Genomic DNA, 18688 nt, shown 5'->3' on the forward strand with positions numbered 1-18688 from the left:
ATTTTGGATAAAATAATATATATATTTATATTTAATCTTAATACAGAAACTTGTTTAGGAAATATTATTACATTTTTAAATTTTTTTATTATTACATTTTTTAAGTACTCTGTACCTATGCACAGAAAGGACGTATTAGAGGACATTAGAATTTATTCACCCTTAAGATCAGAAAAAGGAAACAGATTCTCTAGGTTCCGCATGATAATACTTGCATTGTATGATAATGTAGTCCCTATAAATTGCGTAAGTAGAATTCTGGTATTTTTTTTATTTTATTTATTTATTCATGAGAGACACAGTGAGAGAGAGAGAGGCAGAGACACAGGCAGAGGGAGAAGCAGGCTCTATACAGGGAGCCTGATATGGGACTCGATCCCGGGACTCCAGGATCACGCCCTGGGCTAAAGGCAGGCGCTAAACCACTGAGCCACTCAGGGATCCCAAATTCTAGCATATTTTAAATGCATTAGAAAAGGTTGCTCTTTAAATACTGTTGATAAATTATTTTAAAAAGCAAAATCTCCTTTTTTATTTCTTTTGCAAATTTGATGTCCACATAAAAAAGGTATAAAAATATTAAAGGAGAGCAAATGATGATGAATGGAGTATGAAGGAATGAAGTGAAGCCATTAACTCTATTTGAACTTTAAAACTCTAACAAGAGGGGATCCCTGGGTGGCGCAGCGGTTTAGCGCCCGCCTTTGGCCCAGGGCGCGATCCTGGAAACCCGGGATCGAATCCCACGTCGGGCTCCCGGTGCATGGAGCCTGCTTCTCCCTCTGCCCATGTCTCTGCCTCTCTCTCTCTCTCACTGTGTGCCTATCATAAATAAATAAAATAAATAAATTAAAAAAAATAAATAAATAAAACTCTAACAAGAGAATTCTACACTGAACTTCTCATCTCCTCATGAACTATATCTTAAATATTTTAATTCATTAAATACTTACTGAGTCTACCTACTACTGTAAGCCAGATATAGTGTAATATTAAAGATACAAAGTCAAGGGACCTTCAAAATCTAGTAAGAGAAAAAGAAAAACTGTAACACAGATGTGAACAAAAATCCCTTGGGAAGGCTTTCCAGAGGAAGTAATAGCTGAATTGTGTTTTAACACTATTGTATAATAAATAATTTGACTGGTCTTTGTGCCTGGTTCCTGGGAGGTATGCCTCTAAACCTTTGTAGTTTCCCAAATGATAGGAGTGTCTGTGTTATTCAAGCGGGCTCCTCCAGCCGCACTCGGTTTATGCTAACTCGGTAACTGATACTGGGCCCCTAGTTTCAAGATGGGGGCTGCCCATGCTAGAAAGACCAACCATGTATGTGACTAAAGGATTGGGGCACTGAGCTACATATTAGCCTGTCCTCTGGAGAATAGAAAGATGCTGAAGACAGAGTTCATCATATGGCCAGTGATTCAATCACGCCTATCTACATAATGAAACCCCAATAAAAAATCTGAACACAGAGTTGGTGAGCTTCTCTGGTTGGTAGTACACATCGATGTGCTGGGAGGATGATACATACTAAGGACACAGAAGCTTTGCTTTTGAGAGCCTCCTAGACCTTGCCCTATGTATCCCTCCCCTTTCTCTGGTTCAAATTTGTAACCTTTTGCTACGATAAAACTGTAATCACAAGTATAGTACTTTCCTGAGTTCTGTAAGTTGTTCTAGTGAATTATCAAACCTGAGGGGCTCAGAACTCCTGAATCCGGTCAGAAATACAAATGCCCTGGAGATTCCCGAACTTGTGGTTGGCATCTCAAATACAGAAAGCCTTGTGAAGGACAAGGCCCTTAACTTGTGCAAATTGAGCTAGTTCTCATTAACGTCAAAACTACATTGCAAATACCCTACAGGAATTAGTTTAAAATATGGATTTACAAGATTATTCATCACAAAATACAACGCATATCAACAAAATAGAATGTTACAGAATAATCTGTCATAGTTACTAATTCAGGGAATAAACAGGTAAGCTCTAGAGTGCCACTGTGGCCAAATGCTCCAATGTGAGGAACCCCAAGCAGGCTGGACATATTGAAAGCACAGTTTTCAATGGGTTTGCCAACACTGTTGCTGAACAAACTTGGATAAACTCATCCCAAGAGAAGCCAGTAACTCAAGAGACGAGGGTTTGGAAAAGAGAAAGTGAGAGATTTACTTCAGATGCTAGCAGCTAGGGGAGGCAGCAGCCTCAAGCCTTACCAACTGACCTCTGCCAGCAAGATGGACACCTGGGGCTCTACAGCGAGAGGTTCAGGGAGGTAGCACAAGAGAGCACATAATCATGGATGGGGGTCAGTATGTGTTCAGCAGTGATCATGGGCAGGGAAGGGGATGTGGTGGGATGTTGTCTTCTAGGCATTCTGTTGCTATCAGGGCTTTTCTGGTCTGGCAGTTGAAAGGTTCCAGTCATTGCAAATGTCTCTGTCCATGCATTAAGGAAAGTGCTATAAGAAACCAACATTATGGGTTTTAGTTAGAATATGAGTTAAGTGGTCTTGTCTCTTTCTGGGTTTTTTTTTTTTTTTTTTTTTTTTTTAAGATTTTACTTACTTATTCATGAATGAGAGAGAGAGGCAGAGACACAGGCAGAGGGAGAAGCAGGCTCCATGCAAGGAGCCTGATGTGGGACTCGATCCTGAGACTCCAGGATCATGCCCTGGGCCAAAGGCAGGCGCTAAACCGCTGAGCCACCCAGGGATCCCTCTTTCTGGTTTTTACTTTTGGGGTCTATAGTTGAGCAAGAAGGCTTGCTGACAGGAGCATGATTCAACCATGAAAAAATTGTGCTGTAGATGAATATTTACTGACATAAACATACTTGTTATCTCCAGACCCATTCTCTTCCCTTGAGGTCCAGACTTATACATTCCACTTCCTATTATTAAACATTACCACTTGGTTGTCTACTAGGTATCTCAAATCTAACATGTCCAAAAGAAAAAAACTTAATTCTCACCAAATACAACCAGTCAGCTCCTCCACACTCTTCCCTATCTTAGTAAATAGTACTACTTATTATTCACTCACTTGTTCTAGCCAAAGTTGGAACCATGTTTGACTTCTTCTTTCCTTAAGACCTCATCAATCCATCAGCAAATCTTATGGGGGTACTATCAAAAAGAACCCTCTCACCACCTCCACTGTTACCATCCTAGAACAAAGCCACTTATATCTACTGCCTAGAACACTACAATAGCCTATTTGATCTCCTTGTTTTCATTATAGCCAATCACTCCACACAACAACCAGAATAATCTTTAATAAATTAATGTCATTACTGCACATAAAACATCCCAATATCTTCCCACTACATTCTGAATAAAATCTAGATTCCTTATTTAAATCTCTAATGATCTACCTTCAACTTCTCTTAATGTTCTTTGCCCTTCATTTTTCAAAGATTCCAAGCAACTTCCCATCTCAAGGCTTCTTCACTTGCTAATCTCTCTCTCTCCACTGAATGTCTATTCCCTAGCTCTTTGTATACTCTGAACCTTCATTTCATTGAGGTCTCTACTTAAATGTTATCCTCTTCAAAGGGACTTCCCTTCATACAAAATTATAACCTGTTTCCACTATACTACTTCAATGAAAAACTAAATTTTTTTTAACTAAAATTATCACTTGCCATCTTATCTCCTTACCTTGCTTTATTTTGTTGTTGTACTTAACTATAAGCTTCCAAAGGCACTTTGTCAATCTTGTTTGCTAAGGCATTTCCAGAGTCTAGGACACTATATGGATACATAATGGGCAAAACAGAAATACTTATTGAAAAAAAAAAAAAAAAAAAAAAGAACTCGTTGAATGAATGATTAGGATGTTGGGTGAGAGGAACAAATTATAAGAGTACTTTCAAAAATTATTTCATTCTCATAAAATTAAACAAAATGGAAAACAAAAGCCATTACATATACACACATACACATACACACACACAGGATCAATCCTCATTATTCATGGGTTCCATATGTGCAAATTTGCCTACTCATCAAAATATATTTGTAAAAAAAACAAAAAAAAAACAAAATATATTTGTAACCCCAAAATCAGTACTTGCAGCACTTCTTTGGTCAATCACAGACATGTGAATGTACAGAATGGTAAAAATTTTTAGTTGCCTGATGTACACATTCCCAACCAAGGTCAAACTAGGCATTGCTTGGCTTGCTTGTTTCAGACTTTCATAGTATAAAAAAATTCCTTTTTGTGGTATGTTTAGTGCCACATTTTTCATATTTTTATGCTTTTGATTGGTTATTTAACTGTTTAAAATGACCCCCAAGTATAGAGCTAAAGTGCTGTCCAGTGTTTCTAAGTACAAGAAGGCTGTGATGTGCCTTCTGGAGAAAATACAGTTATATACATTCGTTCAGGCATAAGTTACAGTGCTGTTTTGAGTTCAATGTTAATAAATTAACATATATTAAATAAAGTGCCTTTTAACAAAACACATAAAATGTTTATTTTTTCCTTATTTGTATTTTCTATTTTTTACAATAAAAATATATATTTTAAAGATTTTATTTATGCTTTCATGAGAGACACAGAGAGAGAGAGAGAGAGAGAGAGAGAGAGGCAGAGACACAGGCAGAGGGAGAAGCAGGCTCCATGCAGGGAGCCTGATGTGGGACTCAATCCCGGGACTCCAGGACCACGCCCTGGGCTGAAGGTAGGCGCCAAACTGCTGAGCCACCCAGGGATCCCCCCACAATAAAAATATTTTTGTTGGAAGAAAAAAACTGAGTCATTTCTAACACTATATAATAAGAATTGTATTAGTAAACATTCTAGGGTAGCCAAAAAAATATAAAGTAAAAATAGGATATGAATACTGATTTTTTTTCAGTAATAAAGGTATAAATTTATAGTTCTCCTCTTAACTTAACCTGGGTCTTCTAAATGAAATCCCATATGTGCAAATACTCATGTACATTTATACACTTGTCCCTGATCAGTAACCAATAGACAATTCAAATACTAACAGTTTAAAACTCATTCACTTATAATTATAGAATCTTAGAGTAGAAAGACTCTTTATAGAGTACGGACTTGGGATACCTGGGTAGCTCAGGGGTTGAGCCTCTGCCTTCAGCTCAGGGTTTGATCCTGGGATCCAGTATACAGTCCTGCAATGGGCTCCCTGTGGGAAGCCTGCTTCTCCCTCTGCCTATGTCTCTGCCCCTCTCTCTCACTGTCTCTCTCATAAATAGATAAATCTTAAAAAAATAAAAAAATGGAGACCATATACTTAATTTTCTAACCCAATGCAAGAATCCTTTTTATAACCTTTTTTACAAGTCACTCAGCCTCTGCCAGTATATGTTCAACTACAGAAAGCACATTATCCCATATGGCAGCAAATTTTAGTTTTTAAAGATTTATTATTGTTTAAGATTTTATTTATTAATTCTTGAGAGAAGAGAGAGAGAGAGAGGCAGAGACACAGGCAGAGGGAGGAGTAGGCTTCATGCAGGGAGCCCGATGTGGGACTCAATCCCGGGACTCCAGGATCACGCCCTAGGCTGAAGGCAGATGCTAAATCGCTGAGCCACCCAGGCTGCCCAGATTTATTTATTCATTTCAGAGAGTGCACACATGCATGCAAAGGGGGCAGGAACAGAGGGAAAGAATCTTCAAAAAGATTTCCTGCTGACTGGGGAGCCCCACACAGGGCTCGATCTCACAATCTATGAGGTCATGACCTGAGCTGAAACTAAGAGTCAGATGTTCAACCAACTGACTCACCCAGACACCCAAGGCAGCAGATCTTATTTTACACCCATCATCCTTAGTTCAATCTCTGATCCAAAATCAAGTAGATATACTCTCTTTACATAACATAAGCCTTCCAAATATGTAAGACAAAACTCATATGTTCCTTTAATCACCTCTTTCAGGCTAAATATTCTAGTGCAACTATGACTCAGTGTTGTACACAACTTTATTCATGCCCATAAGCCCCTCTTTGTGTTTTTTTTTTTAAGCCCCACTCTTTGAATACAGGCTGGACCTGATGATTTACTTCTAATAAACAAAAAATGGCAAAAATGATAGAAAGTCATTTCCTAGATTAGGTTACAGACTGGCCTCTGGCTTCTTCACTGTCATGGAAGCCAGTTGTGGTATTTTAAACTGCTCTGTGGTGAATCCCACAGGACAAGGAACTAAAAAAGGCCTCCAGCCAACAAATCAGCAAGGAACTAAGGCCCTCAGTCAATCAACCCATGAGGAACTAAATCTTCCCAATAACCACATAAGAGAACTTGGAAGCAGATCCTCCCCCAGTTAAATCTTCAGATGAAACCGAAACTCTAGCTAACAACCTGACTGCAACCTATGGGAGACACATCTTGATTCCGTTGGGTTTTGTTTGTTTTTTTTTTTTGTAATCAAAACTTAAGAACTGGAATCCCTGGGTGGCGCAGCGGTTTGGCGCCTGCCTTTGGCCCAGGGCACGATCCTGGAGACCCAGGATCGAATCCCACGTCAGGCTCCTGGTGCGTGGAGCTTGCTTCTCCCTCTGCCTCTCTCTCTCTCTCTCTGTATGACTATCATAAATAAATACTAAAAAAAAATTTAAAAAAAAAAAAAAAACAAAAAACAAAACTTAAGAACTTTATTTTTTTTCACATTCAAATAAATGAACCTTTTTTTTCAATTAACATATAGTGTATTATTAGTTTCAGAGGCCAAGTTCAGTGATTCATCAGTCTTATATAACACCCAGTACTCATTCCATCGAGTGCCCTCCTTAATGCCCATGACCCAGTTATCCCATCCCCCTACCCCGTCCCCTCCAGGAATCCTCAGTTTGTTTTCTATGATTAAGAGAGTCTCTTGGGGGATCCCTGGGTGGCGCAGCGGTTTGGCGCCTGCCTTTGGCCCAGGGCGTGATCCTGGAGACCCGGGATCGAATCCCACATCGGGCTCCCGGTGCATGGAGCCTGCTTCTCCCTCTGCCTGTGTCTCTGCCTCTCTCTATCTCTCTGTGACTATCATAAATTAAAAAAAAAAAAAAAAAAAAAAAAAAAGAGAGTCTCTTGGGGATCCCTGGGTGGCGCAGTGGTTTGGCGCCTGCCTTTGGCCTAGGGCGCGATCCTGGAGACCTGGGATCGAATCCCATGTCGGGCTCCTGGTGCATGGAGCCTGCTTCTCCCTCTGCCTGTGTCTCTGCCTCTCTCTCTCTCTCTCTCTGTGACTATCATAAATAAATAAAATTAAAAAAAAAAAAAAAAAAAGAGAGTCTCTTATGGGGATCCCTGGGTGGCGCAGCGGTTTGGCGCCTGCCTTTGGCCCAGGGCACGATCCTGGAGACCCGGGATTGAATCCCACATCAGGCTCCCAGTGCATGGAGCCTGCTTCTCCCTCTGCCTATGTCTCTGCCTCTCTCTCTCTCTCTCTCTCTCTCTCTGTGACTATCATAAATAAATAAAAATTAAAAAAAAAATTAAGAGAGTCTCTTATGGTTTGTCTCCCTTTCTAATTTCGTATTGTTTTATTTTTTCCTTCCTTTCCCTATGATCCTGTTTTGTTTCTTAAATTTCACATATGAGATCATATAATAATTCTTTCTCTGATTGACTTATGTCACTTAGCATAATACCCTCTAGTTCCATGTACCTTGTTGCAAATGACAAGACTGCACTTTTTTGATGGCTGAGTAGTATTCCATTATACATATTTACCATATCTTTGTAATACCCATTCATCTCTCAATGGACATCTGGGCTCTTTCCATAGTTTGGCTATCGTGGACACTGCCGCTATAAACACTGGGGTGCTAGTGCCCTTTTGGATCATTACATTTGTATCTTTTGAGGTAAATCCCCAGTAGTGGAATTGCTGGGTCATAGGGTAGCACACATGAAACTGAGATAACAAATATTTGTTTCAAAAAAAAAAAAAAAAAAAAAAAAAACACAAATATTTGTTGCTTTAAGTAAGTCACTAAATTTTGAGGTAATTTGTTACATAGCAATAGATAACTAATACACCTAGAAATTTTACTTTTCATTGTAGCTTAGAAAAATTCTCAAAAAAAGAAAAAGAAAAAAAGTTCTCACACATGTATCTTTATTAAATAGAGAAAAAGAAAAACAAATTAAATGCTCAAAGGGTAATTAATAAATACAATGTACTATATAATGTACTATACAATGTTTAATAAATACAATGTACTATAATAAGATTTATTGCTATGTATCATTCAAAATAGATAAACTAGATCTATTTATTTAAATATTAGATCACAACATAGTAGTGAGGAAAAAATACAGAATTACCCCTAAAATATCCCACTTATGTAAAAATTCTAAGGTTTCTTTTTTTTAAGTAATCTCTACACCAAACCTGGGGCTGGAACTCACAATCCCAAGAACAAGAGTTGCATGCCCTACTGACTGAGACAGCAAGGTATCCCAATATATGTATAATTTTTATTTTTTATTTTTAAATATTCTATTTTTAAGTAATCCCTACACCTAACATGGGGCATGACCCAATATCAAGAGTTGTGCGATGTATGCTCTACTGACTGAGCCAGCCAGGTGCCCTCATTTATGTTAAAATTTAAAACACATAGAGCACTACTATATATTAGTTGTGAATACATATACAAAACTCTAAGAAATGGATTGCATTTCTATTTAAATATGTGAATTAAACAATTTACCTCTACTCCCTCCTAATTTAATTCTCCACTAAAAATAAAAAGGAATACAAAAGATAAAAATCCACATGGACAAAGAAACTGAGAAAGTAAATGACTGAAGGGGTAGAATTTACACAAAATTTTAGAAGCTGGGAAGCAGATAAATGTGTGGTAATTGATTAACATACCAGAGAAAGAACCAGAGGGTAAATGTTGGCAAACAAAAGCATACATACTCCTACTACAGAACCCAGGAAAGGCTCAGGAATTGGAACCCTTTGCAGGATGGAATGTGGGATGGAACTCAAAAATGGAAAAGCAATTTAAACTGTGTTTAAGCAGTAAATGCGTCAAATTCTCTTTCAATCCTATACAGCCAGGCAAATGCCTCCTCCCTATATCTTACTTTCTGAAGTATAAGCCAGAGGGCGTGTGATAGGGGACACCAGGCACAGCAGCTAACCAGGGTAAGATGCCTTACTACAATTAGGGATGTTTTTAATTCAATATAAAGTCCAATCTTTAGGGACGTCTGGGCGGCTCAGTGGTTGAGCGTCTGCCTTTGGCTCAGGGCATGATCCCTGGATCCGGGAATCGAGCCCCCACATCAGGCTCCCTGTGTGGAGCCTGCTTCTCTCCCTGCCTGTGTCTCTGCCTCTCTGTGTGTGTCTCTCATGATTGGATGAATAAAATCTTTTAAAAAAGGGCAGCCCGGGTGGCTCGGAGGTTTAGCGCTGCCTTCAGCCCAGGGCGTGATCCTGGAGACCCGGAATCGAGTCCCACGTGGGGCTCCCTGCATGGAGCCTGCTTCTCCCTCTGCCTGTGTCTCTGCCTCTCTTTCTCTCTATGTCTCTCATGAATAAATAAATGAAAGTTTAAAAAATAATAAAAAATAAAAAGCATGAGGAGACTAAGTGGAAGTCTATATACTAAATGGAGAGATCCCCAGTCTCTCTCTTACCTCTCAGCACCAAAGTATTGGTACTCAGACTCCAAGCTCCCCTGGCAGGAAACTGGAGGACTTCCATCTGGGAAAACTAATCAGCGCAAAAGAACACCTATAAATACATACAGCTGATGGTACTCAAATGGAGTTAGGGAGGAGCTTAAAGGAAACAGACAATGCAGAGAATATAAGAAGACTTAAAATTCTAAAATGTATTTCTTAGATAAAATTTTGCATCTCTAAATCAAGAAATAATAACAAAGTTCAATGAAAAATTTGAAAGACAAATTTAAGGAAATCTCCTAAAAAGTAAAATATAGGGCAGCCTGGGTGGCTCAGCGGTTTTAGCGCTGCCTTCAGCCCAGGGCCTGATCCTGGAGACCCAGTATCGAGTCTCACGTCGGGCTCCCTGCACGGAGTCTGCTTCTCTCTCTCTCTCTCTCCCCCATGAATAAAAAAATAAAATCTTTTTAAAAATTTTTTTCTAAAAAAAAAAAGTAAAATATAAAGACAGAAAAAAGAAAATAGATTAAAAGACAAAGAATCAATCCAGGCTTTCCAAAAAAACAGAAAAGTATGGAAGAAAAAGTACAAAAAAAATCCCAGATTTTAAGATCTTAAGTTTTCAATTTTAAAGGAATCACAGAGCCCTTAGCATAATGAATTTAAAAATCCACACTACAGCACAAATAATACTAAACTGTAGAACACTAGGAATAAAGAGAAAATTCTGTAAGTTTCTAGAGAGAAGGAAGAAAAGGTCACAAAGGAATTAAATCAGAATGGCATCAGTCTGCACAACAATGTAAATGTACTTAATGCCACAGAATTATACTTCAAGAGTATAATTAAATGGTTAAAATGGTAAGCTTTATGTTAGGTATATTTAACAAAAAAAAGTTTTTTTTTTAAAAAAAAGAATGATGGAGAAGGGTGCTGGGGTAGTTCAGTTCGTTAAGCATCTGACTCTTGATCTCAACTGGGGTCTTAATCTCAGAATTCCAGCACTGCATTGGACTCCATGCTGGGCATGGAGTCTACTGAAAAAAAAAAAAAAAAAAAGAATAATGGAGCCCTTCAGTGGTAGGATCCCAATTCCTTGATAAGAATTAGTGCACAGATGGGGCAGCCCAGGTGGCTCAGCATTTAGCACCACCTTCAGCCCAGAGCATGATCCTGGAGACCGGGGATCAAGTCCCACTTCAGGCTCTCTACATGGAGCCTGCTTCTCCCTCTGCCTGTGTCTCTGCCTCACTCTCTCTTTCTGGTTCTCTCTCATGAATGAATAAATTTAAAAATCTTAAAAAAAGAATTAGTGCATAGGGCACCTGAGTGGCTAAGTGGTTGAGCATCTGCCTTCGGCTCAGGTCGTGATCTGGGGGTCCTGGGTTAGAGTCCCACATCAGGCTCCCCAGAAGGAGCCTGGTTCTCCTCCTCTGCCTGTGTCTGCTTCTCTCATGAATAAGTAAATAAAATCTTAAAAAAAAAAAAAAAAAGGAATTTGTGCATATAAAAACACTACATTTTCTTTTCTTTTCTTTTTTAAGATTTTATTTACTTATCCATGGGAGACACAGAGAGAGGCAGGCTCCATGCAAGGAGCCTGATATGGGACTCCATCCTGGGACTGATGTGATCACACTCTGAGCAGAAGGCAGACCTCAACCGCTGAGCCACCCAGGCAACCCAAAACACTACATTTTCTGTAGAATTCTGAAGTAAGTATATGCACTGCAAACGCCCAGCCTATTTTAGTAGAAATTACATATTTTATTTCTTAATAAAATACCATTTGTTTTTGTAAAAATAAAAAGAATCATATTAGACTTTTCATAGGCAATACAAGAGGAAAATGACAATACCTTTAAAATAATGAAAAAAATGATGTCCAACAGAAAATTCTATTCCCAAAGGGAGTATTACTTAATATGGAGGGTAGAATAAAAACATTTTCATATATGCAAGATTTCAAAAAATTTAATTCCTATAAATGTTAACTCCCAGAGAGCTGCTGGAGCATATACTTCACCAAAATGAGGGGGTAAACCAAGAAAGAAAATGACATGTAATTCAGAAAACAGAATTCCCAGGAATGACAGTGAAAGGAAATCCCAGGTGAGAGCTGTAGAGCAACCAGGCCTACCTAACAACGAACCCAGGCTAGAGCAGAATATAGAGGAATATACAGAATATACAAAGTAGATCTCTAAGGATTAAAAAAAATTGATAATCTATTGGATTTGAATAAATAGAGCAGAGTTGTATGGTCCTGGCTGAGAATCTGGGAGTGATTTAGTAATCTGAACTTTAAAAACTGAACAAATAAGAAAAGCAAGGCAATTAATTATGCCTAAGGAAAATCAAAAGTTGTATAAGAAAATATTTAAAATCACTGTACATTATATGGCTCAGGTTCAGTAATCTGTGTAAAATAAAAAATAATGACTTAACCCCCTAAATTACATAGCCATATTGAGAATATAAGGGAAAAGACATTTATGCATTTAAAAGAACCAAAGGCTCATCTTCTATGACACTGTATACAGGTTTAGTAATTTTTAAAAGCAAGTGTTGTAACTATTCCATTAGAAATACTGGGACGCCTGGGTGGCTCAGCGGATGGGCATCTGCCTTTGGCTCAGGGCATGATCCTGGGGCCTGGGATCAAGTCCCACATTGGGCTCCCTGCGTGAGCTGCTTCTCCCTCTGCCTGTTTCTCAGCCTCTCTGTGTGTGTGTCTCTCATGAATAAATAAAAATCTTTGAAAAAAAAATATTTAAGATATATGAGTATGGTTTCCTCTATAGATGGGATAACTGCTATTTTTCCTTCTAAGCATATACTACTATTTGAATTTTTGAAACTATGCACATATATTACCTTGGTAAGAATAAGATAGAGTTCCTTGTAGGGAGAAAGAGCATAAGGGCTTAAGCATTATCTAAATTTTTTTTATTTCTATTTTTTTTTAATTTTTATTTATTTATGATAGTCACGGAGGGAGAGAGAGAGGCAGAGACATAGGCAGAGGGAGAAGCAGGCTCCATGCACCGGGAGCCCGACATGGGATTCGATCCCGGGTCTCCAGGATCGCGCCCTGGGCCAAAGGCAGGCGCTAAACCACTGCGCCACCCAGGGATCCCCAATTTTTTTATTTCTAAAAGAACAACTAAGAGTGGTTAATTGTGGATGTTGGGATTATGAATGTTTCTTTTTTTTTTTTTTATGAATGTTTCATTTACAGTTTTAAAATTTATCAACACTATCTTCCCCAAGTCCCAACACTTTCCTATATAAATGGCTTTTAGTTCATTTATAGTCTTATCCGCCTTCCTTGGAATGCTCTCAACTTAGTGTCCATTTAAACAAACACGCAATATGTGCTTCCAACTCGTACAAAAATATATTGGGATCAATACTTTTGTGACCTGGGTAAACTTCTGGCAATATAGCTGAAGGTGTTTCTAGCAGCATGTTTCATAGCCAGTTCATGCTACATTTGTGATTAACCAAAACTTCCAGATATTTTTCACACTAACTACCACTACAACCAGATCTTTCTTATCCTGTTCTTATACATTTGAGGTTCTGAATTTAAACATATGGATTATCTCTGTTAAATTTAATTTCAGTTTGGGCCTATAATTTCACCCTGTGGCTATAATTTTTTAGGCTTTATTCATCATTTGTCATATTAACTACTCCTACAGCTTTGCAATACTTACATAATTAATATTTTTTTTCAATTTTCATTCTAAGGTCCAAAAATAATCCATCAGAGACTTTTCCTTTCTTGTGAAGACAAGAATCTAAATGGGTACAGTTATTCAATTGTCTATACATTCACCTAATCAATTAACCAAACCATATTTTACTACATAACATTCACAAATGCACCATGAAAAACTATGAAACTGTGGGATTATGATTATAACTAGAACAATCCCCTGATCTACTACCTCAAACTTCTAAAGAGAAGTTAACAGAATTAAAAAATAGAAATAGAAGTAATTTTTGAAAAATTACCCATCAACTGCTTTTGTTTACTACCCCATTTCATCTGTTTAATCATTTATAATTTTTCTAGAATTTAACATCCATTTCAGTTTTCCAGCTACTTTCCTCTTTTTAGATATCAGAACATTTGTCTCTCTTTGGTTTTTATGATTTCTCAAAGACTAACCAGTGGCTCTGAGATCATTAGTTAATTCAGCACTGTGAAATTCAATTGAGGCTTAAGATTTAAATTCATCTTTAAATATTCACTCTGAACATCCTGGGCTAGTTTCTGGTTACAAATCACTTTATATTTTCTAATTTGAAAACTATCATCCTTGCTGCTAATAATAATCTATATAGAACATATTTTCTTAAAAAAAACTTTACAATTTCTCAAAATCCTATAAATAGGTTAGATAGAAAGTACTATACCATTGTGCCGGTTTATGCTTAAGGAAACTGAACCACGGGGAAATTAAAATTATTTGCCCAGGGATCCCTGGGTGGCGCAGCGGTTTGGCGCCTGCCTTTGGCCCAGGGCGCGATCCTGGAGACCCGGGATCGAATCCCACGTTGGGCTCCCGGTGCGTGGAGCCTGCTTCTCCCTCTACCTGTGTCTCTGCCTCTCTCTCTCTCTCTCTGTGACTATCATAAATAAATAAAAATTAAAAAATAAAAATAAAAAAAAAATAAAATTATTTGCCCAAGGTCAAAGAGCTACCATAAGCCAAAATCTTCTATCCCAGTCCAGGGCTCTTTTCATTAAGACTATGTGGATTTCTAACACAGAGCTACTTAAGATTGCACATAAAATTCCTTGCTTAAGGGGTGCCTGAGTGGCTAAGTGGATTAAGCCCACTGCTCAGCTCAAGATCCCAGGATTCTGAGATTGAGCCCCAATTCCAGCCCCCTGCTCAGTGGGGAGCCTGCTTCTCCCTCTCCTTCTGCCCCTCCTCCTGCTTGTGCACAAGCTCTTTCTCAATCTCTCTCTCTCAAATAAATAAAATGTTTTTTAAATTTTCTTGCTTAAAAACTGATTTTATGATTAGTGGTTGACAGGCGTTAAATAAGGGGTGTGCAAAGAAGTTGAGTATAGCCATAAAGAGCAACATGATGGATACTGTGGTGATGAAAATATTTTGTACCTTTACTGATATCCTGGTTGTGGGGCAGCCCGGGTGGCTCAGTGGTTTAGTGCCACCTTCAGCCCAGGGCCTGATCCTGGAGACCAGGGATCAAGTCCCACATCAGGCTCCCTGCATGGAATCTGCTTCTCCCTCTGCCTCTCTCTCTGTGTGTCTCTCATGAATAAATAAAATCTTTAAAAAAAAATCCTGGTTATATTGTACTATAGTTTTGCCAGGTGTTACCATTCAGGAAAACTGGGTAAAGAGTATAACAGATCTCTCCTAACTCTACATGAATCTAAAGTTATCTCAAAATAATAAGAAGTTTAATAAAAAATAAATAATGGATATTTTTTAAACAATTTCATTTTTTTATATTTTATTTATTTATTTAGAGAGACAGAAAGCATGCATGTGCACAGCACTGAGGGAGAGGAACAGAGGATGGGGTAGAAAGACAGGGAGAGAGACTCTCAAGCAGACTCCCTGCTGAGCAGGACACCCCCCTCCTTCCCCAAAACATACACACACACACACACACACACACACACACACACGCCAGGCTCAATCCCTTGACCCCAAGACCATGACCCAAGCAGAAGCTAAGAGTCAAGGCTCAACCAACTAAGCCCCCCAGATGCCTCTAAACCAATTTCCTTTTAAAGACCCTTAAAGTAAATAGTTTAGGTAAATTAAAACAAACCAATAACAACAACAAAAAAAAAACGGAATTGAATCATGCATAGGGCTCTGAAAGCCAGCACAGTGTACTTCAAAAGTAGGATAATAAATAAATAGATAGATAGATAGATAGATAGATAGATAAATAAATAAATAAATAATAAATAAAGTAGGATAAGTCCCATCAACCAAAGCTCAAAAAAGCCATAAAGAAAAAAATTCCCATCCCTGGAAATTAAAAAGGATCCCCCCCCCCAAAAAAAAAGGATCCCCCAAAATTCTTATTTCCCAAAGCAGCAAACAAGACAGTATAAAAAACAAATTAAGTCACCTCCAAAAGAATCATTAAAGTTAGAACTACCAAAGCTTTCCTCAACCCACCACTTTACTGCAGAAAGACTGATTGTCCATGTGTGTCACCTTCAACCTGATATTCATAGCTACATGCTTCAAAAGAGTTCCAAAATTGCTTCTATTTTTTTGCTACTCACAAACTGCCTGAAGCTTCAATCATTTCCTGCTTCTCCCAGCTGCAGGACTTGCAATTAGGAAAACATTCACTCAGCGTCTAGATCAGGTCTGGGTAGAAGGATGAGCTCATCCCTTCAGATACGCACCTGATCCTCAGGAAGCTGCTCCTCCTCCAGCAAACAGGTCTTTGTATGTTTAAAGTGACACCCACAACCTGTGCAACCACTTGGCCAGAGCCAGAACAAGTCCTTCCCTATACACGCCTGGTGCCATGGAATCATTTCCTGCTCTAGCCACTTCACACAGCCACAAAGTTCAGGCAGCAGTGGCAACAGCAGCTACTGCTGCTGCTCTAATTATGGTCTCACCAGAGAACTGAATTTTCAGCTACAATGGAGATCAGGTCCTTCAGTACGACCCTGTGAACATTGAGCTGTTTGTTTCAACAGATCCTTACCCAGAGTCAGACCTTACCAGAATCACCCTATTTTCCAGAATTTACAACTCATTTTCCTATACCAGGATTTATAATGCTTCTACATCTCTTACTGTTTGTCCTGTTCACAAGTCTCAATTAACCAAGGCAGCTAAATGTACTATATGCAGTTAGAACTAAATCGTGAAAACTCAAGTTTGCTACTCAGTTTTACTACTTTTTTTATTTTTTAAGATTTTATTTATTTATTCATGAGATTCACAAAGAGTGAGGCAGAGATACAGGCAGAGAGAGAAGCAGGCTCCCTGTAGGGAGCCTCATACTGGACTCGATCCCAGGACCCCAGGATCACAACCTGAGCCGAAGGCAGATACTCAACTACTGAGCCAGCCAGGTGCCGCTCAGTTTTACTACTTCTAAGAAAACATTTACTCTGACACAGCTGTCTATTTATTGATAAAGGACATAATCCTAAACCAAAAGATATGTAGACATCATTTCAAAATAATATACTGGCACTAAAATCTTCAATCAGAAGTACCCAGGGCAGCCTGGATGGCTCAGAGGTTTAGCACTGCCTTCAGTCCCGGGCATGAACCTGGGGACCCGGAATCGAGTCCCACATCGGGCTCCCTGCCTGGAGCCTGCTTCTCCCTCTGCCTATGTCTCTGCCCCACCCCCTCTCTCATGAATAAATAAAATCTTAAAAAAAAAAAAAAAAAAGAAGTACCTGGGTACCAAGTAGTCATTCAACAAATATCTCTGTGTACTTTTATGTACAACCATCTCTGATAGGGAGCTGAACTGGGCTTTCAACTTTAAAAAAAAAAATCTAAGAAATATTAGATTTTTAGACCTAAGGCTAATATACCTTCGCCTTCCACAGGACTTCTGCAGTACTTTTACTTCTGCTGTGATAAACTTGTAGTACACCAACAGGCTAAGGAGTATAAACTAGTCAGAGAAATATCAAACTCATAAGTGGTTATCTTTGAGAGATGGCAAGGGACTTACAATCAAGAAGGGGAAACTTTTGTTCTAAAAAAGCCCAGGTGAAAGGATGAAAAAAAGAAACAAGCTACAGACTAGAAGAAAATATTCAACAAAGGACTACCAAGGCTATATAAAGATCTCTCAAAACTCAACAGTAAAATATCAAATAAGCCAATTAGAAAATGGGCACAAGACATAATCTTTTTAAAAAAATAAATAAAAATAAAACTTATACACAAATGTTTGTAATAGGTTTGTTTTTGTTGTTATTGTTTTCATAGCAGCTTTATTTGTAATAGCCCAAAACTAGAATAGCCCAGATGTCCTTCTTTTTCTTTTTTTTTAAGATTTTGTTTATTCATGAGAGATACAGAGAGAGATGCAAAGATATAGGCAGAGGGAGAAGCAGGCTCCATGCAGGGTGCCCGACGTGGGAATCGATCCCGAACTCTGAGATCACATCCTGAGCCAAAGGCAGACGCTCAACTACTCAGCCACCCAGGTGTCCCATCTAGATGTTCTTCAACAGGCAAATGTTTAAACAAACAATAATACATATGATCATATCATGGAATAGTACTCAGAAATAAAAAGGAACAAACTATTATTACATGCAACAACTTGAGTGAATCTCCAGGAAGTTATGCTGAGAGAAAAAAAGGCAATCCCAAAAGGTTACATATTGTACGATCTCATTTACATAACATTTTTGAGGTGAGAGAATTTTTGAAAGGGAAGACAGATTAGTGGTTGTCAGGAATGGGGATGAGGTTGCCTACAGAGCAACACTAGGGTCCTTGTGGTTTTAAAACTATTCAGTAAAAAATTAATTAATTAATTAATTAAATAGATAAATAAATAAATAAAACTATTCAGTATGTTGACTACAGTGATGGATACATGAACCTACACATGCAAAAAAAAATTACACAGAACTCACACAAAAACACACATATACACAATGAATAACAAAGTAAAACTACAGAAATCTGAATTAGATCAGTGGTATGGGGATGCCTGGGTGGCTCCTGGTTGAGCCAGGTTGAGCGCGCCTGCCTTCGCCCCAGGGTGTGATCCTGGAAACCCGGGATCGAGTCCCACATCGGGCTCCCTGCGTGGAGCCTGCTTCCCCTTCTGCCTGTGTCTCTGCCTCTCTCTCTCTCCGTGTCTCTCATGAGTAAATAAATAAAATCTTTTTTTTTTTAATGTGGGAAAAAAATATGTGGGTAAGGATACTTGGCTGGCTCAATAAGTAGGGCATGTGATCCTTGATCTTGGGGCCATGAGTTCCAGCCCCATGTACAGTGTAGAGATTACTTAAAATAAAAAATAAATAAAATAAAATAAATAATAAAATAAAAATA

At 38.5% G+C, this 18688-nt stretch overlaps 1 protein-coding gene and 1 pseudogene across 2 annotated transcripts in view; one reads left to right on the forward strand and one right to left on the reverse strand.

Moving 5' to 3' along the window:
- The window catches only part of USP54 (ubiquitin specific peptidase 54), a 124351-nt gene that overhangs the window by 92406 nt on the left and 13257 nt on the right, over positions 1 to 18688 (reverse strand). The window lies entirely within an intron of this gene.
- The window catches only part of LOC112927742 (small ribosomal subunit protein eS27-like), a 32268-nt pseudogene that overhangs the window by 292 nt on the left and 13288 nt on the right, over positions 1 to 18688 (forward strand).

This window comes from Vulpes vulpes, chromosome 4, assembly GCF_048418805.1.
Source record: "Vulpes vulpes isolate BD-2025 chromosome 4, VulVul3, whole genome shotgun sequence".
Classification (NCBI taxonomy): Eukaryota; Metazoa; Chordata; class Mammalia; order Carnivora; family Canidae; genus Vulpes; species Vulpes vulpes.